We start from the raw sequence: 24,721 nt of genomic DNA, 5'->3' as shown, positions 1-24,721 counted from the left end.
TTTTTCCCTTACTGCTTTTAATATTCTTTCTTTATTTTGTGCATTTGGTGTTTTGACTATTATGTGACGGGAGGTGTTTCTTTTCTGGTCCAATCTATTTGGAGTTCTGTAGGCATCTTGTATGCCTATGGGTATCTCTTTTTTTAGGTTAGGGAAGTTTTCTTCTATGATTTTGTTGAAGATATTTACTGGTCCTTTGAGCTGGGAGTCTTCACTCTCTTCTATACCTATTATCCTTAAGTTTGATCTTCTCTTTGAGTCCTGGATTTCCTGTATGTTTTGGACCAGTAGCTTTTTCCGCTTTACATTATCTTTGACAGTTGAGTCAATGATATCTATGGAATCTTCTGCTCCTGAGGTTCTCTCTTCCATCTCTTGAATTCTGTTGGTGAGGCTTGTATCTACAGCTCCTTGTCTCTTCTTTTGGTTTTCTATATCCAGGGTTGTTTCCATGTGTTCTTTCTTGATTGCTTCTATTTCCATTTTTAATTCCTTCAACTGTTTGATTGTGTTTTCCTGGAATTCTTTCAGGGATTTTTGCGATTCCTCTCTGTAGGCTTCTACTTGTTTATTAATGTTTTCCTGTGTTTCCCTAAGTGTGTTCATGTCCTTCTTGAAGTCCTCCAGCATCATGATCAAATATGATTTTGAAACTAGATCTTGCTTTTCTGGTGTGTTTGGATATTCCATGTTTGTTTTGGTGGGAGAATTGGGCTCCGATGATGGCATGTAGTCTTGGTTTCTGTTGCTTGGGTTCCTGCGCTTGCCTCTCGCCATCAGATTATCTCTAGTGTTACTTTGTTCTGCTATTTCTGACAGTGGCTAGACTGTCCTATAAGCCTGTGTGTCAGGAGTGCTGTAGACCTGTTTTCCTCTCTTTCAGTCAGTTATTGGGACAGAGTGTTCTGCTTTCGGGCGTGTAGTTTTTCCTCTCTACAGGTCTTCAGCTGTTCCTGTGGGCCTGTGTCTTGAGTTCACCAGGCAGCTTTCTTGCAGCAGACAAGTTGGTCTTACCTGTGGTCCCGAGGCTCAAGTTTGCTCGCGGGGTGCTGCCCAAGGGCTCTCTGAGGCGGCAGCAACCAGGAAGACCTGTGCTGCCCCTTCCGGGAGCTTCAGTGCACCAGGGTTCCAGATGGTCTTTGGCTTTTTCCTCTGGCGTCTGAGATGTATGTATAGAGAGCAGTCTCTTCTGGTTTCCCAGGCTTGTCTGCCTCTCTGAAGGTTCAGCTCTCCCTCCCACGGGATTTGGGTGCAGAGAACTGTTTATCCGGTCTGTTTCCCTCAGGTTCCGGTGGTGTCTCAGGCAGGGGTCCTGCTGCTCCTGGGCCCTCCCCAACGGGAGCCCAGAGGTCTTATACAGTTTCCTCTTGGGCCAGGGATGTGGGCAGGGGTGGGCAGTGTTGGTGGTCTCTTCCGATCTTCAGCCTCAGGAGTGCCCACCTGATCAGGCGGTGAGGTGTCTTTCCCACAGGGTCTGGGAGCAGAGAGCTGCTGCGGGCCCGGGATCCGCGGGCGTGGGACCTCCGGCAAACACAGGACGTGCCTGGTCCTAGATGAACTCTGCCTCTGTGTGTCCCGATCTCACCAGGCAGCTCTCTTGCAGCAGACAAGTTGGTCTTACCTGTGGTCCCGAGGCACAAGTTTGCTCGCGGGGTGCTGCCCAAGGGCTCTCTGCGGCGGCAGCAACCAGGAAGACCTGTGCCGCCCCTTCCCCAAGTGTGTTTTTCTGTGATTGAATAACCTCACTCAGGATGATATTTTCTAGTTCATTCCATTTGCCTATGAATTTCACGAACTCATTGTTTTTGATAGCTGAGTAGAAATTTCTTATAGAAAGAGACAAAAGGGAAAAAGAAAGGGAGACAGGAAAGGAAGACGAAATAAAGAGACATCCTTAATGTCAAGTTTCGTTAATAAATGGAGCTTGCTTATCATAGATGTTCATTCACGTAAAACCAGGCACTGTGAAAAGTGTTGTGAGTCAGACCTGAGTCTGTAGCTCATTGTCCCATTAGTGTGCAGCCATTGAGAGAAACTTTGTGGTTGGAGGCAGTTAAGAAGATGCCAGAGTTACAGGGTTGGGGATTTAGCTCAGTGTTAGAGCGCTTGCCTAGCAAGCGCAAGGCCCTGGGTTCGGTCCCTAGCTCCGGAAAAAAAAAAAAAAAAAAGAAAAAAAAAAAAGAAGATGCCAGAGTTAATACCCTGGGAACAGCTCAGGTGAAGGCATCTAAGTGTTACCTGAGAGTCCAGGTGATGCAGAGAACTGTTAATGTGTGAGTCTTATGAGCTATCCTAGTAGTGGCAGACAGACAAGGTTTTGCAGGCCAAACAACCACACAACAATTGAAGAAACAGGAGTGAGGAACCATTTACACAAACTTCCTGTAATTAGGGAACAGGATAGGTGTCTAGAGATGCTTCCTGATACAAACTTCTCAACAGCTCTGTGAGCTTCTTAGAGTTCTCAGGTATGGAGGGAGGGAAGCAGTGTCCTTGTGTGTGTGTGTGTGTGTGTGTGTGTGTGTGTGTGTGTGTGTGTACGGGTGGACAATAACCTGACTATCCAGGGTCCTGGCAGCCATGGTAGGCATTTCATTTAGCCTGTGGCTGCAGGAAGGTACACTACAGAAGGACAAGGTGTCACATCCCAGAAAACTGGGCCACTTGCAGCTGAGCTGAGCTACACAGTGCCTGTAGGGTAGGTAGGTTGGGAACATTTTGCTTTTCTGTTAGGTGTCATGGCCTGTTTGAAATGAAGGCACACAGACAGCTTATGGACATGAGTTTTGTTGAGAGAATGGAGCTGTGGGTGAATCTACAAAGACACTCATTCCTGAGCTTAGGGTGATTTTTAGCTCCCTTACTCCTTGGTTGAGTGGCCTAAGAGAACAGTCTGAGTCACTGTGGTACCCTGTCCCCTTGGGCTGGCTTTATTTCTAGTGGTGAAGCTCCTAAGACAGCTCCTTGAACCCCAGTTCGTTCCTCTCTTTGCTTTGCTGAAATGCTCATCTTCTGCTGGGCTCTGAGACTTTGCAGCAATGATCGATCTGATTATTTACACAGACCCACAACACAACTGAGAATTTGGCTAATTGAGTGCTTGCTTTATTTGCTTTCGTGGGGCAGGGATAATAACTAACATTTTTTTCCCCTGCTGTTTGAGAGAATTTTATAAAATTCTGTTGATTACGACCTCACAAGGTGGGGGCTGGTGGGAGAAGAGTAAATTACTTTTTAGCCTGTTAATAAAAAAAATTTTACACACGTTATTAGGATTATCTCCCTTTGGAAGGAAATAATATTGCTGATGCTTAGGGTTATTGTCCAAGTCTTTTTTGTTTACAATATACAGTAAATTGGATATAATTTTATGGCCGTTCCTAATTCACAAATAGGGGTTGTTTTCTATTATGGTTGAATTAGAAGCAAACTGTTTCAGGTAAGAGAAAGTTGTATTTCCAGTCCTGATCAGATGCTTCTCACCGCTTGAGCTGTGAAAGGAAATAGTCCAGGGGACAAAATTTGAAATAACACCAAGGAGGTAGAAGCAATACCCATGAGTGTGGATGATACAAGTGAATCCCTTATATCTTAACTTGGGAAATTACCAGCCTAAAGTCTGTGTATGTTTTGGGGGTGCAAAAACTCCCAGTGAGTCTCACTGCTGGGAATCACTTTCCAATGTCATGAGAGTAGCCTTGCCTAGATGCTATAGATATCCTCTAATCCTGAGACCAGGCTGAGGCAATAAAAACAATGGACCACAGGCAGGTCTTTCCTCCTTTTGTATATGTGGCATCTAGTGATTTCTTTGAACTCCTAAATTTGTATTTTATTTAAGTGTTTAGTGTTGCTCAAAAATATAGGTAAACTAGTTCTTAACTCCTCAAATAGCAGTAAAGCCAGCTTGTTAGGCAAATTAGAGGGCACAATAGCTTTTGTTCTTTTTTTTGCTTTTGTTCCCTGAGGATCCGGAATATGTAAGTTCCTTATGGAGGAATAAGCTTATCTCAGTGTGATACTGTGATGAGCGGTGATAGCAGTAACTCGGTAACTATAAACAGTAGAGCCTGTTAAGCTTTTGATTTATGAGGCACTTAAACCCCTGTTAGGTCTTTTGAAACTTGACAGATTAAGTCTGCCACACCGTTGGGCTGCTGTGTCATAGACCCTAGTCTGATGAATGATCTTGGGAATCTCAAGCCAGAGCCTGGGAATATCTGAAAAGGATGTTTCTCACCAGTCAGAGAAGCAGTCAGAGACTCTAGGGTCAATTTTTTTGTTGAGATAAAATGCGTAGCTGGCATAGTATTCAGCAGTGGCTATATCTTGTCTGTTGTTAAGAATGGAATAACCATTTACAACATTGTGTCAGACTACCTGAGTTTGTATAGCACTGGTATGGCTACCCAGAATATGTTTTTAGGTGTGTTTTTATTTATTTTTATGTGGTTATTTTGGAGTAGAAGGTAAGTTTGTTTTGGAGCTGATGACAGTTGTCAGAATGCCTATACCATATCAAGAAATATTGACTGAAAGTTTTCATGATGATTTGCTTAGTAAAGACTTCTGAAAATTACAGAAGTGAAAGAAACAATTATTCACAATATTTGCATAACTTAGTGCTTTATTGTTTATGAACACTACTTCATATGACCTGATTCTTGCTGCCATGATATTAAATAGTTATAATTAGCTCTGGTTTATATTTGGGAGGTAAAGTGTTAATCCACTCAACACAATGGGGGCCAAAAATGTTTTTAAAGTTTCTTGTCTTAGACTTGTTCATTCCATAGCTGGTGTCCATAAAAACTTGTTTTGTTCTGTGGTCTTCATTTGCCAATGCATAGCCCCTAATACTCAGTGCCTGTCTGAATGACCTCAGCCTCACAGAAACAGCTTAAGAAAGCTTAGTGAAGCTTAAGTCAGCTTAGTCAACCACGGGGTCAGATACTATCTTATGGCTTCTGTGCTTTTTCTTTCTTTCTTTCTTTTCTTAAATAGAGAAAGGAGATGTCGCCATGTTAGGAAGTGGAACAAAAAGGCCTAGTGACCCATACTTTCCCTAAGTCCATGAGGGTCCTGACATGAGATTTAGGTTTAAGAGGGCAAGAGGCCTTCTGAACTGAACAGACCTTGTGAAAGTATGATCCTGCCTTGTTTCATTGCCTGGGCTCAGTCTGGAAATAGAGGTCGGTTGACAAATTGTCAGACTGTGTACAATTTGTTTTCAGGGGACATGTTCTTCCTCTGGCTAACTCCTGGAAGGTAGAGGTTTAGGGTAGGGGATTAGGTAAGATGTTTTGGGAAGCCTCTATGGTTTCTTGTATACACTTGATATACAGAAACTTATTCAGATGCACATGCATACACATAACAATAAAAATTTGTTTTTACAACAAAGGGAAAAACATGTGATATATACAAATTTCCCAGAACTTGCTTCCATGTTCTATAAAGTTACCCATGATCATTTTGTGTTTTAAGTAATCCCTGTGACTTTGTGGGGCAGAGGGAGAATAGCCCTTGAATTACTAGTTTACATTATTTACCAGAATCTTCTTTCCATTGGATTTATTTCTGTATTCCAGAGTCATTTCAGAATCATTCACCCGAATCATTACCTCACTCTCCAGTCAGATCCTTGACCCCTATGCTACCACCAGTGTCTACTGGTTCTCCCATCCTGAACCCTGCCAGTAAAGCTCTTGTATCATTACCAGAACCTCTGCTACAGATCTGATAGACACCTGGCTCAATTAGCTGTTTGTTTTTTCCTGGCAAAAAATACACTCATATTCCAGGCCTGAGACTAACTACTTTGTTGACAAGTGCAAAGTGATGTATGTCTCTCCAAAGTGGTTCTGTGTGTTTGAGGAACACCCAAGTGCTTTACGTACAGTGTGAAGATCATCAGTTATACAAGTATGTCAATATAATTAGATCTACCTAACTACTATCTCAGTGGTAACAGGATATAGTCAGAGCACATGGAGCAAATGCATTACCTTCTAAGACTCAAGAATGAAGGAGTCCTTGAAGATCGGTGATACCACCATAAATGACAGAGGTCCAAGAAACTGGTCAGAGGGAAATCAATTAGGTTAGACAGCATTTCCTTAGTATCGAAAATACCCATGGTAATCAGCTTATACACAGCAAGGTTTTATTTTGGCTCAGAGCTTTAGTGTTTCAGTCTGTGGTAGGTTGGACCTATGCCTTGGGGCCTTTAGTATCACATCACAGTGAGATCACATGGCAAAGAAAATCCTCATCTCATGACTGTCAAACAAGCTATTAGGAGAATAGGCCAGGTACCACGAAACACTTCAATGCCACATCCCCTGTAATCTAAAGGCTTCCTAGTAGCCCCTGCCTTTGCTCAATACAACTTGATGAGGGCTAGCCCTTGACACACATAGACCATTGGAAAAATGCTCTAAATCTAAGACCATTGTAATTGTTTTAGTGAGAATGACTTCCTTTGTCAATGGCCTCTTTGAAAACTATTTTCATAAACTGTGATGATGACCTATTAAATGTTACTCTGTCTCACAGAACAATCTCTACTCTTATAAGAAGCAAATTGGTTGAATCATTTCAAGGAAGGTTGTGGTATGTTTGTTGGGATCCAGCTGTGGTTCCATGTCTTCTGTTTCCTCCCTCTTAGGGTGTGCAGATGTCACTGTGCACTGGGTTGAAGGATGGAGTGGAGTGGGGTTCTTTAGGATCCCTGTCTAGTCAAGGGTAGGGGGAGCGGTGAGGTCTTCTCTGAGGTTCTTAGTGTTACAGCTTCTAGACAAAGGTCTTCTCCAATGGTCTTCAATGAAATGGCTCTTTTAGGTGATCATAGCTTGTGTGTATACCTTGGGTGGACTTGTATGCATACACTTTATTTGGGGTGCACCAGGGTAATATATGGACTTTGGAGAGTGGAAAGGAGTTTTCAGGATAAATGAAAGTTATTGACTAATTTTTTAAAAGTTCTGTGAATACCTCATTTGCACGAACAGTCATTATGGGAATACCATTCCTTGCTGGGCAGGTTCTTTTTTGTGCACGCGTGGTGTGTGTGTGTGTGTGTGTGTGTGTGTGTGTGTGTGTGTGTGTGTGTGTAGGGGGTGGGGCTGAACTTTTAGGTCTGCCAAGGGCTACTCTACCTTTCTCAGGCAGAGGGTATGGAGTTGGAAAACCCCAGACAAGGTCAGAGAAGGGGAAGCCCTGCTGGTAAAGGGAGTCCTCCATTTTGCACCAAGCTCAGATGAGCTATCCAATCATAATAGACTTTGACCTTAATTAACAGGATTTCCTCAAAGAAAGGGGCCTGGTTTAAACTAAGATCTTGACATTGTCCTGTGGGTTGGAGTTCTAAGGAAGCTGTACTGATGACTTCATTATGAATCTGTGACTTTTTGTATTTTCAGTCAACCCACGCTCAAGCAGTGTTAACAATACGCTCACATGGCAATGTAAACCAAGTGAATGTGAATATCCCTTCAGACTGTGCATAGTTTTAAGGACCTACATATCTGGTATGTAGAGAAGTGGATCCAGAGTTAGATGCTGTCTTAGTCACTCTTCTATGGCTCTAAAGAGACACCATGGCCAAGGCAACTCTTACGAAAGAAAACATTTAGTTTGGGGTTTGCTCAGTTTCTGAGGTTTAGTCCATTATTACCCTGGTGGGGAACATGGTGGCAGGTGTTGGGGCAAGCGAGACCCTTTCACATTTCCTCCAGTAATGCCACATGTATTCTAACAAAGCCACACTTCCTAATCCCTCCCAAGTAATGCCAATCCCTAGTGACAAAGCATTCAAATATCTGAACCTATGGGGAATATTCTTATTTATATCTTCACAGACATAAACTTAGGTTATGCTATCCAGACAGGAACATTTGGGAAATGCACACGGGCTGGGGATCTGTGAGATGCTAGGAATTTCTAAGTCTGTCCAGACCTCTGGTTAGTATTCTGTAAAATGAGAAAAGTAAAGGAAATTGGCACAGGAGATATTTATGACTTCTTGCTCTATTTTTTCTTTCCCCCATTTTTCCATTCCCCCCTCCCACTCTTCCTTTCTTCCCCTCTCTCTCCTTCCCTCTTCCTTCCAATAATTTTGTTTTCTGGGGGTAAATTCCACATCCTTTCACTTCACTGGACCAAATAACTGAGCAGATTATCTCTCTACCTGGGTTCATTAAATAAACAGATAGCTGGCCAGATATGTCTATCATCAAATATTTTCAAGATCAAAAATCAGTTTCTTTAGTTCTTAAAAGAAAGATTTTTAAAACCATCCAGTGAGCATGAGAAGGAATCGCTCAGGATGCTACAGACCACATTCTAACTAGATTTGCTGAACACTTTAATTAAATTATCTTACTAATTATGAATATTTGACATTTTGCCTGTAGGTGAACTCTGCAAGCTGCTTGGGTTGAGTTCAAATTGGTTCCTTCATCCCAAGGCGGCCATTATCTGTTCTGCCAAAGGGAACTTTCCAAGTTCACCTTACCGTGCTTTGGGCTGTATGTCTCCAGTAATATCTTAGAGTGAATTAGCTGTCCCCTCCTGCACAGCTCTGTGTCCCTGCTGACACAGGGTAGGCTCTCTGGTAGGGAAGCTTGCATAAAGGCTTTTGAGCTTTGCTCCTGGTCCTTATAAATTCCTGGTGTGGAATCTCTCATACTTCCTGCTTATCTTGCTTTTATATCCTCCCTGCTCCCATGCCCTGCTCTCTGCAGACAGGTTGCACTTGATTATCTCAAGAATTTCATAGTGGCTCCCATGTCTCTCTCTACTTTCTTCCCTATTTTCTCTCACCATCTCCTTCAGTTAAATATAGAGCAAGACTAAACATTACATCCTGGAGCAGATACTATTGTAGTTGATTTCTATACCATGAGTTTCTCCTCTTCTTTGGTCTCTAAAAGATGAACATTAAAGGGTATTCTATTCTCACAACTCTGATAGGAAGATTAAAGCACACTGCTATGGACTGAATTTTGTGCCCATCCTCCCTTCTTCAGTCCATGTGCTGAAGCATGCATGATGGAGTAGCGGGTGGGATATTAGGTGGTCACTAGGTGATGGGAGCAAGACCTTATGGATGTGATTAGTGTCTGTATTAATTTTCTCATCACTCTGTAACCAAATACAAGAAGCAACTTTGAGGAAGGGCTTATCTTGGCTCGGATCTGAAGGGATACAGTCTATCATAACAGAGAAGACAGGAATATGTGGCTTCACAGCAAAGACAGGATGCATCCTAACACCCTTTCCTTGCTCACTCCTCAGCTGGACAGGAAGTGGAAAGCAGACTAGACAGGACCAAGTTGTAAACCTCAAGGCCCTCCTCCCAGTGACCCATGTCTTCCAGTGAGACTGAACTCCTTAAAGGTTCTACAACTGTTCCAAATAGTTTCACCAGCATGGCAAACTGTTCATATATGTGAACCTGCCAGGAATATTTTATATTCAAACCACAACAGTGTCCATGAAGGGGACACCAGATACTCCTTTGCCTTTTCCACTGTGTGAAGACACAGAGAGAAATCATGAACTGAAAAGGAGCCTTCAGCAGACAATAAATATGTCTCTGCACTGGTCTTAGAATTCCCACCTCCTAGAAACGTGAGAAATAAATTTCCATTGTTTATAAGCCACCTAGTCTATGACATTTTGTTATGTAACCTAAGGCTTAGATATACTCAAGTCACTTCTTCAGAGTCATGGCAGGAAACAGAGAGCCACTTGGAGTGATTAATGACTAGAATGTTTATAGGTAGCTGACTGGTATTAGGGGCGGTGAGCAATGAGGTATTTGCAACAGTGTGAACCCTGGGCAAAAAGACAAAAGCCATCACAACTACACAAGGTTCAAAAGACAAAGACAATTCCAACTGGGCTCCTGAGAAGATTTTTTGGCCATGGAGTGAACAGCTACTCACACTGCAGGAAGGGAACTGGGAGAAGAAACACTCCCCCTCTCCAGGCATTTGATCTCTCTGAACCCAGAAGCCAGCTAGCTGTCAATGAGGTCCAAACGCAGGTTAAAGAGGTTGCGCCAGGCACGTAGATCAGAGAAAGAGGTGGCCTGTACATTAGAGGCTGTAGGCCGAGCCTCACTGGCACATATGTTTTCCTTGGTGTCTATGAGGTATTGGTTCTAAAACTCTGATCTAGTTTCCCTTCTGCTCTATAATTGAACACTGATCAAAAGTGACTTGGAGAAAAGAGGGTTTATTTGGTTTACATTTCCAAGTCACAGTCCATCATTGCTAAGGGACATTAGGGCCAGAAGTTAAAGAGAAACTTGAAGGCAGAAACCATGGAGGAATGCTCACTATTCTCATGCTTAGCTAGTGTCTTAGTTAGGGATTCTTGTACAGGGAAGAGACACCATGACCATGGCAACTCCTAGAAAGGACAACATTTAATTGGGGCTGGCTTACAATTTCTGAGGTTTGGAACATGATTATCACGGTAAAAAGCATGGTAGCATGCAGGCAGACATGGGGCTTAAGAAGGAACTGAGAATTATTCATTCAGAGGACAGGCAGCAGGAAGTGAACTGGCTTGAATTTCTGAGACCTCAAAGGCTACCCTCTAGTGATTCACTTCCTTAAACAAAGCCACACGTACTCCAACAAGGCCACACCTCCTAATAGTGTTACTCCCTATGGACTAAGTGTTCAAACATGTGAGTCTATGAGAGACATTCCTATTTAAACCACCACAGCTAGGTTTTTTGTATAACCGTGAGCCCTGTACAGAATATGGTGTTATCCACAGAATGCTGGGTTCTCCAAAACTCGGTTAAGAAATTAAGACAATCTCATCCAAGTTCACAGATCAACTTGATATAATTACTCAGAAGAGACTCCTTTTCCGCTCCTCAGGTAGTTCTAGGTGGTGTCAAATTGACAGTTAAAGCAATTTAGACAGACTTAAATATAGGAGATCCAAATCCAATGGACAGCTAACTTCCCACAAAATGACACAGTGGTTACATTAGCATGTACCCATTCCCCAGAATGCTTTAAAATACCTCTAAGTTATTTATAGAACACAAGACAGGGCAGATAATATATAGACAGTTGTCTTATTTAAGGAACAATGACAAGAAAGCATATAGTCGTGTTTAACGTAGATAATTAAGACCCGTTCTGGTCCATGATTGGTTGAATCTATGCTTCAAACTGTAAGGATTTGCAGTTTCATGGTGTTTGCTCCTTTTCAAAACTTCCCCCTCTCATTTTGTGCAAGTTCACATTCGATACTTTGTTGTGACTAAGACCTCTTCTGAAAACCACAAGACTGAATAGGAAGAAAACAAGAAAGCCGTTTCTCTTTCTTCTTTATAAAATCCTTGCTGCCACCCTATAGTGTCGTTTACCTACCCTCCATTCGCAAAGAGGGCTTTCCTTTGGCAAGTCAAGGAAGGAGAGTAAATAGGTACCAGGGAAGGTTTTCAACAAGGTTGCTGCCTGACAACCCAGAATATTCTCTATGAGCAATCCTTCACTGTGGCCAGCCTAGCAGGGAATCAGAACTAAATTTCATAAACTGCCTTGAGCTTCCTGGGAGAGTGCTCTTGAATGCAAAACTCTCTATACAGAAGGAATGAAACAAGTCATTTCTGTGCTTTCAGAACATCTGCCTCCTGCTGCAGCTCGCCACCTCAGACACTGGCCACTGGGCTTTAAGACTCGTTATAATCACTCTTCTGAGTGAGAATCCCCAGGAAGACCATCCAGCCGCAGGGTGCACACAGCTGTGGTGCTGGTGCCTTTTCCCTTCCCCCTTCTTCTCCATGTCTCCTTTCTAGCTGCTCCCTTCTTCCCCTTCCTCCCCAAGGAGTAAACTTCTGATAACAAAGGCATTAATGCGTGATTTCAAGCATTCTGAATACTTTTCAGAAATTTCTATGATTTTAATTTAATCTGCAGTGAATTCAGTTTCAAGCTGTTTATTTCCAAAGACTCATCCTATTAAAGTTCATTTTCCTTGCCAGCTTGTCTTGATTTGGCTCTTGATTTGTGTTTGTTTTTTTAGGCTTTCTTTCACTTCCTCCCTTCCCTGTGTCCGCCATTCCCTATTCAGCAACTTGATGCTTACTGCTGTCTGCTCTCTAGTCTGCTGCCTTTCACAGCAAAGAGGCGCCTAAAAACGGGATGTGGAGGGCATCCTTTTCAGACATATCGAGCATCCTGCATATTCGGTCCCCAAATTTCCAAACCAGTGGCCGTGACAGCAGAGGCTCCGAACGGGAGACCGAAAGAACAAAAACAATGTCTCACAACGAAGACGTGGATCACGACAAAATACACTGTAGTACAATATGGCAGGTCTTAGGTTTACAAGTCCTGACCAGCATGGAAAGACAGTGTTTAGTTGCCTGGATTGTATGGTAGTTCCTGGAGATTCTGGGAGACCTTCAGCTCTGCGAGCGTGCCAAAGTCTACATACATCAAGGCGTTGCTCTGCCTTCTATATTTTTGGTTGTGAGCCTAGCCTTTAACGGCTGAGCCATCTCTCCAGCCCGTTGCTCTGCCTTCTAAACCGTAGCAGTTTGATGGAGAATACACGTGCTCATGGTTAGTTCTGTGATCAATAAGCTGACACCTACTGGTGTTTTCAGCTAGTAAAACAGATTCAAGTTATAATGTGAAGAATATATGGTAGCATACACACTCTTGATGTCTCCTGGAGGGAGGTGATAGGCACTTTTATTCCCTAGTTATAAAATAGCCCAGCTGTTTGATCAGTGAGCTCTTCTCTGTTTTCAAAACCCACTATATCTTCGGGGTGCAACCCATCCCAGTTGTGACTTCTGAGTAATGGCTGAGTTGGTGGTATTGAGGGGGCTATAAACTACATTCTCTCAGCTGGTTCCCAAGCTAAGAACTTGTCTATGGAGCTACAGTAGGAAATCTCAATGAGAGATGAGAACCCTTTGATAGCAAAGGGTGTGAAATTTGGAATTCTATGTATCTTTGAGTACTGGTCTAAAATCAGTTTTCAGGTAATTCTTTGTGGTTTCGACCAGTTTCCTTTCTACTCCTTGGTGCTATATCCTCTCCACCATTTCCCATGGATCTGTAGTTTCATACTGAGAGATAAAGAGAAAAGCAGTGTTCTTATTGCTTTGGATACAGTTGTGAATACTGAAGTATGCTTAATTAATGCCATTTTCTCTTTTTGTTCCTCTACTGTGGCACAAGACTTGTTTGTGTGTAGGCTCTTTATCTTTGACAATATGCCCTTTCCCATTATCTCCTCAGATTATATGCATGAGGCTGATACAACTGAACTTGTCTTTTAAAAATATTGCAGATGCAATTGTGGGAATGTAGAATCCAAAGGTTTTTGGAAAGGGCACAGCAATTAACACTGTGTCTTCATTATTTTCTCATTACTGTGGGGAAATACTCTGATAAAAGCCACTTAAGTGAAAAGGGATGACTTCTTTTGGCTTAGGATTCTAGTGGGATATAGATCACGATGGGAAGAGTGTATCACAGGACAACAGGCAGGGAAGACTTGATGATAAGATATTGTATCTGTTCTCAAACAGCAGAAAGTGAACAGGAAATGGGGCTGGACTCTAAAGATTCAACAACACTTCTTTTTTTTCCATCTTTATTAAATTGGGTATTTCTTATTTACATTTCGATTGTTATTCCCTTTCCCGGTTTCCAGGCCAACATCCCCCTAGCCCATCCCCCTCCCCCTATATATGGGTGTCCCCCCCCCCCATTACCGTCCACCTCCCAACAATCCTGTTCACTGGGGGTTCAGTCTTGGCAGGACCAAGGGCTTCCCCTTCCACTGGTGCCCCTACTAGGCTATTTATTGCTACCTATGCAGTTGGAGCCCAGGGTCAGTCCATATATAGTCTTTGGGTAGTGGCTTAGTCCCTGGAAGCTCTGGTTGGTTGGCATTTCAACAACCCTTCTAACACAGTGGTTCACAACCTTCCCAATACTGTGACCTTTAATACAGTCTCATGTTGTGGCGACCCTCAACCATAAAATTATTTTTGTTGCTGGTTCATCACTGTAGTTTTGCTACTGTTATGAATTATAATATAAATATCTATATTTATAATATGTAGGATATCTGATATGCAACTGCCAAAGAGGTCAAGACCTATATAGGTTGAGGCTGGTTGTTCTAACAGGTCTCTGGCTCTTTAAAGGTTACATAACCTTCTCAAACAGCACCACCAACTGGAGACTAAGTGTTCAAATACAAGTCTATGTCATAACACACTGTCTAATCAAATGAAACTGAACAGGACTACATGCAGCCAAATCTTAATTTCCAAGTCAGTTTTCCTTTTTTTTTTTAAATTTTTTTAATCTTGAAAACCAGTCTGTCCCACAGATCCCCTTTCTTTTTGGAAGTTCCCTATGGTCCAATGCTACCTCCAATGTGTTTTTGTAAGGTTCCATCCTGAGTCCTAATAAACGTACTGGACATATAGCCATCCAGCCCGTTCACTGTGTTTGTTTTCTCTGGTTGTAAATTATTGGACTGCTCATTTCTATGATTCATCCCAAATTGGACAGGGCTCCTTTGTTCTCTGTTAACTTTCATTCTGTCATTCACAGGAGGTGGGGGCAAAGCAGTTTGAACTTCTTTTATGTATTCACCTATGCATCATTTTTAGAGTTATGATTAATAATTAATATTTTCGATGAAGTTCAAAGTCAGGTGCTATGTCCATGCGTTGATTCTGCTTTTTTATCTATATTACCCGTTGGTTTTACAATTCTAAATTTTATTCCTCTATTGGGATAAAAATAATTTTGTGTTGGCTTTCTGTCATTACAACAAAATACGAGAAAAAAACTTAGTTTGATTCACCATTTTAGAAATTTTATTCCATGATCGGGTAGAGCCATTTCTTTCCAAGGTTTGGTGAGGTATAGAGTAGCAATGACATCCGGGAGCTCAGGCTGTGGAACAAACTTCACCACGAAACCAAAGGAGACCAAAAGAAGAAAGGGGGCAAGAATCCAGGAATATTATTTTAGAAACCAGCCTTCTTCAAAGATTCATAGCATTCCATAAAGCTCCCGATTGTGAATTTGCATCATCAAGAGTGCTACCCTGGGGACCAGGCCTTTATCATACAGCCTTTTGGGGGGAACTTTTAAGATCCAAACTACAGTAATTCCCAGTTCATTTCTTATGTTATTTAACTTCATAATTATGGATAATTCAATAGCTTGCCCCATTCATCATCATTTGTGTTAATTATGAAATAGCTGTGTCTCTCAGCATCACTAGTCTATGTGGTGCTTCTTTGTGCTTATATTCTGGTTTACCTATGGAATGAAAATCTATTTAGGACCTGAATAATTCAATGGTCTCTGCAGGATCCTACCACCTTCCTGTTACATGACATTGGCAGAATGATTCTAGGAGAACACTAGGTGCTAGTCAAGTCATCATACTGGTAAATGTCTCATGAAAGGTCAGCATGTCACATATGAGGTTTGAGATTTAAGAATTCACTGATTCAGAGACAGGACAGAGGTGGAGATTAATAAAGTCCAGGACTGAGTGGATACTGTACATGGTAGAGTGAGAAAGAGAGGAGCTAAGATGTAAACTTAGACCTTTCCGGTCTTCTAGGGTACTACCTGTAAATTGTCTGTTGCTGATTTTTGTCAAGATACCTGTTATATATATTCACAGCATCTCACTGCCTTTATTCATTGCTTAGGACAGTGTGGAACACATGCTATTAGTGGGGTTAATGGTTTTGTCTGTTTCTCATCCTCCTGACAGATGCTCCAGGATTCATTCCATTATTTCATTCCCCCAATAAGCACAGTAATTGGCAGTCTGTTAGAAGCTCTGTGTATATCTGTTCCATAATTGAACAAGTGAATGGAAAGGGAGGATAGAAGATGCTTCCTTAGAGTAAATGCTTTTATGTCTGAGCCCTCTAATACGGAAGAATTTACTACAAATAGCCTTGCTCTTGTGCTCCAGGCCTTTTCTTCCATCAAGAAGTCCTTATTGAGGAAGCGATAGAGATAGGGATGGGGATGGAGATGGAGATGGAGATAGGGATAGATAGGGATAGAGAGATAAAGAGATAGATGATAAAAAGATGATGGGTAAGTGATAAACATATAGATGATAGACAGACAGACAGACAGACAGATAGATAAAATGTGTGTTATTGTACACGTTCTTTGTTCAGGTAGAGAGGATGTATCAAAAGTCCTAAGCAAACGGAACCCTGCCAGGAGTCTCTTCCCCCTGGGCATTGCACAGCTATGAACTTGAATGAGAGGCTGTGCTCTTCTGGCTTAGTAGCTTTCTTCCATGTTCAGGCCCATGGTCCAGTATGGAGCTAAGGAGTATTAGGGCCTACATCGTTGACACATTGTAAGCCATATCAAATAGCTTTGTTGCTAATAAAGATGACATTTGATCTTCATCTATATGACTTATATCTTTCCTCCGTTGAACTTCTATTTTTCTGGAACATTGTCTCACCCGGCTCAGGATGGTCTTGAATTTACTTTGTAGCTGAGGATAACTTTGAACTTTTGATCCCTCTGCCTCTACCACATGAATGCTAGGATTACAGGCATGTGATGTCAGGCTGTGTTTTAGGAGGCATTGGGAATTGAACCCAATGTTTCACGCATTTTAGGTAAGTTTTGTATCATCTGATCTACACATCCTCAGCCTTTCATTATTTCTATAATTAATTCTGAAGCTAGACAGGGGGCATTTATTGGATTACATAAACTGTCAACATGATGTATACATAAGCAGAATCTAGGAAAAATCAATACAGACCCATCCTTTTGGGCACAAAGAAAGGACAGAAGAATCAAATCAGGAAGAGAGCACAATTCTGAAATCAAGTGGATGGAGAGATTCCTCAAGTCTCCTGAAAGTTGGGTAGCATGTCATGTATGGGGTATAAGGTTTCTTCACATTCTCAGAATAAGCTTTTGAATTTCAAGTTTAAGGAGTGCTACTAAATCTTGAGTTCACTTGAAAGCTAGAACTTAGGACTCCCTTAAATCTTATACCTTGCTTTTATATGACTTAAAAAACCTTCTTATGACCTCTAAAAACCAGTTGTACTCACTGCCCACTCTCAAGCAGTCCAGTTGCTCTCTCCTACCTGTGAGAATTCGCCCCCGGTGGCCTTCAGGCCACCTGGAGCCTGGCTGAATCTCTGGTTCTCAGAAACACGGACCATGAACACATGAAATCCTTGAGAGTTGTGGCATGGTAGTATGTGCCATCCAGTTTGTTAGCTGTTGTGAGCCATTCTTCCTGGGGAGGGATGAACAAATGTCTGCTTCCAGTTGATAAGGAGCCAATGTCAGACTGAAGTAAGGATCCACCAGTCCACCAAGGTCTAATCTGGTGAACCAATGAGTTTTATTGCGGTTCACAAGAATATGGGTGAAGGGTTATTGATGGAACAGAAATGTGTCAAAAATATTGGCATCACCAAAACCACCCTAATGCATGAAAACCAGAAACCTGGAGTGCACTGTGGAATTGACAGGCAGCACAACAGGTGGAGAATATTTTTGCAAGGAACTCAGTTGGGCTGAGCCTTTTCTAGGAAGTGCGGCTGGCCTCTGCTCTGCTCCTTCTAGGCAGCCTGGCTTGTCTGAGGGTCAGCTATCTTTACAGTTTATACAAGCTTGGGAAGAGATGGATTTAGTGTGGTCAATTTCAGGAGCTTTGACACTATTGACATGTCTACTACCGGGGTTTTAAGGACCATCTCTACAGGATAGAATGTTTTACCTCCTTTGAGAACATCCCTCTAGGATGTGATGTTTTATCATTGTAGAACATTGGCATAGCACAGTGGATTTTGAATCACATCCAGACTTTCACCATGATTTAGGGTCCACATCCATTCTCTTGCTTGCTCCACTTTCAGTCCAAGGAGGGACTCCACGCACACATCTTTTTGAGGAAGGGGCATGCTCAAGGAAATTGAGTCATAAAAACAGAAAATAGAGCTGGTGGTGTAGCTCAGTGTTGGTGTTCACGCCTAGCATGTATAAAGCCCAGGCTCTACCCTAAATATCACAAAAACTATACAAAGTAAAATACCCTTAACAACAAAATAACAACGAAAGTCTCCTGTGAAAGAACATGTCCAGGATTCAACTTTAAACTTTCCAATTTCTTGTTCACAGCTTCTAACATTCACAATGCAACTTCTCTTAGCACAGACCAAAACTTAGTGTATTAGAATTTTTCTCTCTAAGAGAAATGCCTGTGCCCTAGGATCACCTGCGTACACAAGTGTGAGCTCTTGATTCGATGATGTGATAGTTAATTAAGCTTGGTTGTCAAGTTTACTAGGTTTAGAATCAGTGAAGAGACACCTTCAGTCACACCTGTGGAAGCTTTTCATCATTAAAGATATTTGAAGTTGGAAGTATGCTAAATGTGGGTAGTACCTTATATGTTGACCCAGAAGCTTATATTTAGGAAGTAGTATTGAAGAGACTTTATGTATATAGCTTCTGACATTCGTCAGAGACACAATCTCACAGGAAACTTGATGTTCCTCTAATACCTACAATCTTTCACCTGTCTTCTGCAATGTTCTCTGAGCCATAGGTACAAGAGGTTTATTTTATTTTATTATTATTGGTTGTGCTTTCCTATAATAGTCTCCATCTGTCTTAAAGAGAAGTTTCCTTGAAGAGGTGTGAGGACTGCACTTACCTGTAGGTATAACAATACATATTTAAAATGTACATAGGGATTATACTGGATTAGTAAAGTGGTGTTAGTAAGTTTTCTTTTAAGATCTATAACTTCACCAGCGCTGGGGAGTTGGCTGTGTTTCCAGGACAAGATATGATTTTCCTCTTGTTGAGCAGGTTTACATCTAATTATAGAGTTGCTGGTTACCACCAACATATGTATGTCACTACTGCACCCTGAACGTTATCGTGCTATGCTGGTTATTGTTGTGGATTATGTCACAGCTGAGTAGGACTATTGGTTGCTTTCCTCATTTAGAAGCTTGTTCAGTGCCTTCTATTACCATGAAAGCTATTATTCTGAGAAGAGGTATTCAGGCCAGTACCAGCTCAGGGCCTTTGAATCCTATCTTTAAAGTACATGGTATATTCAACAATAAGGACTTACCTGCTACCTCTGAGGTGGGAGGCAACCAAGGGTAATAGCACAACAGAGTTGTGGAGCTCAGTCCCAACAGATATATTTACAATACAACTCTTGTACCTATGACTCAGAGAATTGTAGTATTTTATGTGTCTCTTGGATAACCCTTACTCAAAACACTGTTTGCATGTCTGGTGTTGGGGTTTTTACTGGACAGTTTATGGCTCTTAGAGAAAGCATTACCATTTGATAAAATTTCACTAAAGCTATTTATTAATATACTGATTTATATCTATTATAGTTTTTTAGATAGTTAGTAGTGTTATTCTTATGAAATTTTCAGACATCTTTACTTTTATTTTTCCATCCTTTTCCTTCTGTATTAATCTCCCTCCTTAATTAGAGGCCCCAGACATTGTCATTTCCCCATCATATTGTTGTCCCTTACTATTTTCTTCCCTATTGCTCCCATTTGGGATGGGGTATTTTCACTTTTCTGGCTTCTGAAGTAACACAAGAGTGCATTCCCACCCCTTTGAAGAATTAGTGCTAGAAGCCCCGGAGGATCATGAGTATGTACTGTGTGTACTTCTGTAGAAACACCTGTGAAAGGTCCCATCATTTTATATTAGTGCCATTCGGAAGACTAACCCTTCAACTCCCAAGACTTTGGGTCATATTATGATCTAAGTCATTACAAAACCACAGAGTTGGCAAAAAGAAAACATGGTGTTTTAGAAAATGAGTTGGGGGCAGGGATTCTTCTGATTTCCAAAGACCTTGTTGAAATGTTTTGTGGGTTTTTTGGGGGGGTGTATTAGACCTCCCAACCTTTAGTGATTATTCCGGTCAAATTATCTACTGCAAGCCAAATTCATGAAACACACAGGGTGCTAATCTGGAGCAGGCCTATGGGAGCCATGCACACCTCTTAGCAACTGCCAAGCTTCAGTCTCCCATTAAGAAATGCTTCTAGGTCTAAAGGCATTATGATAACATTCACATTCCAGGCTCTGGAACAAAACCCAGTTATATTCTAATGTAACTGCTCAGCCAAATAACACAAATGGAAAGCTGGCTGGAAGCAAGCAGATGAGAGCCAAGGTAAGATTTGGGGACTTAGTGGTGGCCAACAGAACTCTAAAGACTTTAACTCTGCAAGAAATATCATATCTGCTCTAGCCACCAAGGAACAATGAATTTAGATCCTTCAGTTTAATGACAAGGGCTGGTGAGATCCAGCCACAGATCTACCCTTTCCCTGGGAGTGATGCTTAGCCTTTCTCTCTGTTTCTTTTTTCTCAGAGGGCAACCTACGGATGGGTCTTCATTTCCAGGACAAAGCAACCAGATTGGAGACATAGCAGTAGAGATTGAATTATGGGCCAAAGTCAAGGAGTGAAATATGTTCTTCCATCAGCAACCGATACATCTTGATCAAGATCTCCTTCCTTTTTAGATTGAAGCAGCTGCTAGTCTATAACCATTGCAGGACAATAATAATTGTCTGTATCATTAGTCCCTACTAACTAACTGCTCTTGAAAATCCAGGACTCATGTCCAAGGACTTCCATTCTGTCTTACTTAAGTCTCATGAATATTCTACCCTGTGAGAAAAGCAGCACTGTCAAGACTCCAATCTTATATGTAAAGAAACCAGGATTCAGACATGTAAGCAATTCATTTCCCATTTGAATGGATTGTTCAAGAAAATAAAAAGAAATTAGGCAAATAAATGGAGAAGAATACGTGATAGCACTTGTCATTATGCAAATTGAAAGTTGAAGGTCTAGGTCTGCAATTTGGTGGCTCACTGAGTTTGGGCAAGTCACTCAATTTCTGCAGGTTCAGTTGATGGCATTGCCCACTCCAGTCCCATTTCACTGAATGTGATGAAGAGATGTTTTTCAAATATGAGTGGGAGGATGACTAGAGTATTGGGGTGGTTAGAGTAATCGGAATGAATTAGTATATAGGTATTAAATTGTCAATGAAGAAATTCAATACTTATAAAAATGAAACTGTAATATAGAGTCGAGTTACTGGGAAGAAGGGACTCAGCAGGAGAGGGAGTGGGGATGAGAGGAGGCACAGGTGGAAATGCCTGAATCTCATTAGGTACATGCCAGGAAATAAATAAACAATTATATGATTAAAAAAGGTTATCCGTTTTTACTAATATTATTATGAGATAATTTTTCTTCAATCATTTGTTATGAATACAAATAACTTAGTTTGTAACTTCCTCATTATCAAGTCATTATCTTAAATTTATGATTCTTTTGTAGGATGCTCATAGGTTTGAGTACAAAGGGTTGTATAAGATCATTCCCTTTCCAGGGAATTCTCGGTGCGTGAATGACCAAATTGCATCTTTCTGTCTTCATTCATGCATCTGTATTGTTCCTGTATAGCACAACTAAGCCCCAGTGGTGTGTGTTCAAGACAAAACAAAAGTAACATTAAAAACTGTGAACGCTGGGAAGCCTGAGGACCTGTCAGGTGTCCCAGGCTCACCGTGAGGAAGTTCTTATTTTTGCTTAGACCTGATCATGGCATCACACCATGGGACTGACACAACTTCCCAAGGGGTAAATGTTTATTATTTCGTAAGCTAGACAGGAATATTTATGACAGCCACTATTTCTTCTTCAGCTCAGCAAGCTCAGATTCCTTTTGTTCTTTAACGGTTTTCCCACCCACTTCCCCCAGTGCACTGGCTACTAATGCTGTGATTCTTCGGTACATTTCCTCCTCTGATGGTGACCCCCAACCACAAAATCATTTTTGTTGTTATTGCGTAACTGTAATTTTGTGACTATTATGAGTTGTAATGTAACTAGTCTGTTTTGTAATGTAAACACTTGTGATTTTCAATGATCTTAGGTGACCTCGCCAAGTGGGTCGAGACTCACAGATTGAGAGAGTCCTGGAGGGTTTTGAAGGTGGGCACATCTCCTACTCTCCTTATAGAACTGGAGCGCTGGTATGGAAGAAAGCAGCTTCCTTGGAAGGCCATTCAATTCTGAATACTGAGTAGAATCCTAGTTATCATATCTTTCTTCTTCATACTCGAATGCAGAAGTTTTATGGCTTTTCATTTATATTGTTCAGCTGTGTCAGTGAAGGAGGTGTCCTTCAAAATAAATCTTCTAGATCACGTCTTTGAAAAGCTGCAGCCCAGAGAGAGGAGAGGCGTTGACTGAGGTGGGGGATGGCTTGTTGGTGCGAGGACTAGGGCAGAAGCCTGGGCTTTCTATGCTTTGGGATAAGAACTATTTCTTATACTGGCTTTAAAAGGCTCTTTAGTGGATCTATAAAAAAAAAAAAAGCAGTGTGTGCTTAAATAGCCTATTGACAGCCAGAGAATTGAAAAGTCTGTAGGTCATCATCACACCCAATAACGAGAATCTCATCAATACCTTTATCTTCAGTTTAGGATGAGGAAAACTGATATTTTTAGTTGTCTGATCTGTTGTATTAGTGTTCTATGACTTAAATAATACATCTGTTAATAAATAACTTTATAGGTCAGAGCAAGCTAAAAATCGAAGTGTAGACACTCTGTGTTTCATTCCCAGAGGTTTCTGACACCTTGGTGTTTGTCTTATACAGGGTTCTATGCAGACCTATACATGGCATAGTCTTTCTTCTTCTTTTTTTCTAGCTTCCAGAGACTTTAAATTCCTTGGCTTGCAGCTGCTTCCTCCCCTACCGCATCTTTCTGATCCTTCATTTGTCACCCTCTACCTCTAACCTTAGCTGGCAAAGATTCAGTCCTTTGCAGGACTTCCCTAATTGGATTAAGGCCAGCAGATAGCTTAGCATAACGTCTTCAGCCTCAGGATTTGCAATCTTCACTTCCGGTGCTCTTCTGCTTTGCTGTCTAGGATAACGTGTAACAGGCTAGGGTATGGATGCACTTGAGTTTGTCCTTCTTCAATGTAGCGCCTTTCACCCTCTGTTCCCAAAGCTATGTGTCTGTCTCTTATACAAAATCCATTCTTCCTATCTTAAACTTTCCAAGTCTCAGTCTGGAACATGAGATGGACTAGTGGGCCATAGTAGTATGGATCTGTTAAACCCTGGTTGAGTGTACAGGCCACCATTTTACTTCAGTGTGGTATGTGATTTTTTTTTAAACCAACTGGCTGGGATTCTTCAAATCATAATGTTAAGCTGTGAATCCAGGAGACATGCCTATCACCTAGCACCCCACTATGTTCACTACGCAAATGAAGGCTGAAAAAAATAAGGTCCTTATGGAAGCACTAAAGTGGAAGTCAGTTTAAGATGGCATTAACTCTCCTTCCTCTCCACCCCCCGTTTCCCAAAGCTTGGATTCTTGTTTTATATCACCAAGATCACCAGATTGCCTTACAAGGTGAAATGACCAAACCTTTCAAATTTCATCTAGCTTTCAATTACTCCTAGATGCTTTTTCAGACATTTCAGATAGGCTACAAGCTGATGAATTTTGTTTTGGGTTTAAACAGACCTATTAAACTTATAACTTGCCAAGTATATGCTACACACCTACACCCTGTGTATAAGCCTTACCTATTATTTTTGTCTGTGGAATACTTCTCTTTAGTTCCCCTGAATGTCTCACCATGACCAGATATAAAAGAAATGGATTTTCTTAAGCATTTATAAACTTGAGTATAAATAGCTTTGCTGTAAAGATGCTTGCTTCCTTGTTAAGCAGTTACATCACCATAAACTAACCAGGTAGACATATTTTCAGTCACTTAAATTTATGCAACAAACCGTTTGGTCCCAAAATCAACTAGATTTTTATTAACAACAAGAGCCTCTCATGGGGATCAGTCTATGGCATGCAGACAAAATCCAAGGGCATTAGCAAATAACCCTTGTCCTTCAGGATGAGGCATGTTCAAGTTCACTCTGGATACTTAAGCAAATCTTTATCGCCAGTAGGTTGAGACTAAACAGCAACAACAGCAACAACAGCAACAACAACAACACTACTCAAGGTATTTAAGCATGCTATAGTCGAATCCATAAGCAATTACAGGGTCTGGAGCTGTTAAAAGCACATACTGCTTTTGTGGACGACCCTGGTTCTGTATCTAACACCCACATTGGTTAGTTCATAACTGCCTAGAACTCTAGCTCCAGAGGAACCAATGCTCTCTTTTAATCTCTGAAGGCAACTTCATGCCTATGGTGAACATAAACTCACACAGGCATATATAGGTACACATAAATAATCTATATAAAAAAGCAATTCTAACATTACCCAATTATAATTATTTGCATTTTTCTTAACCGTATCACAGCCAATTGGCCAATTTATTTTTTGATATTAAAATTAATTTTGCTGGGGTTTTAAAAGATTTTTGTTTGAACAATGTGACTATTAGTTCCAAACTCCAAAGTCATTTTAGAAAACCACAACAGCAACAACAACAACAACAACAACAATAACAACGACACCGAGGACTAAGTAGGTAGAAAACTGAGCACTCCAGAAAACTCCAGCACTTGGTCTGACTGTGGTATCATGGCTTCCTTCAGTTGGCTGTACCTTACGCCCACAGGA

The sequence above is a fragment of the Rattus norvegicus genome, chromosome 6, assembly GCF_036323735.1.
Source record: "Rattus norvegicus strain BN/NHsdMcwi chromosome 6, GRCr8, whole genome shotgun sequence".
NCBI classification, from domain to species: domain Eukaryota; kingdom Metazoa; phylum Chordata; class Mammalia; order Rodentia; family Muridae; genus Rattus; species Rattus norvegicus.
The sequence above is the reverse complement of the archived record's forward strand: the minus strand, read 5'-3'. Positions refer to the sequence as shown.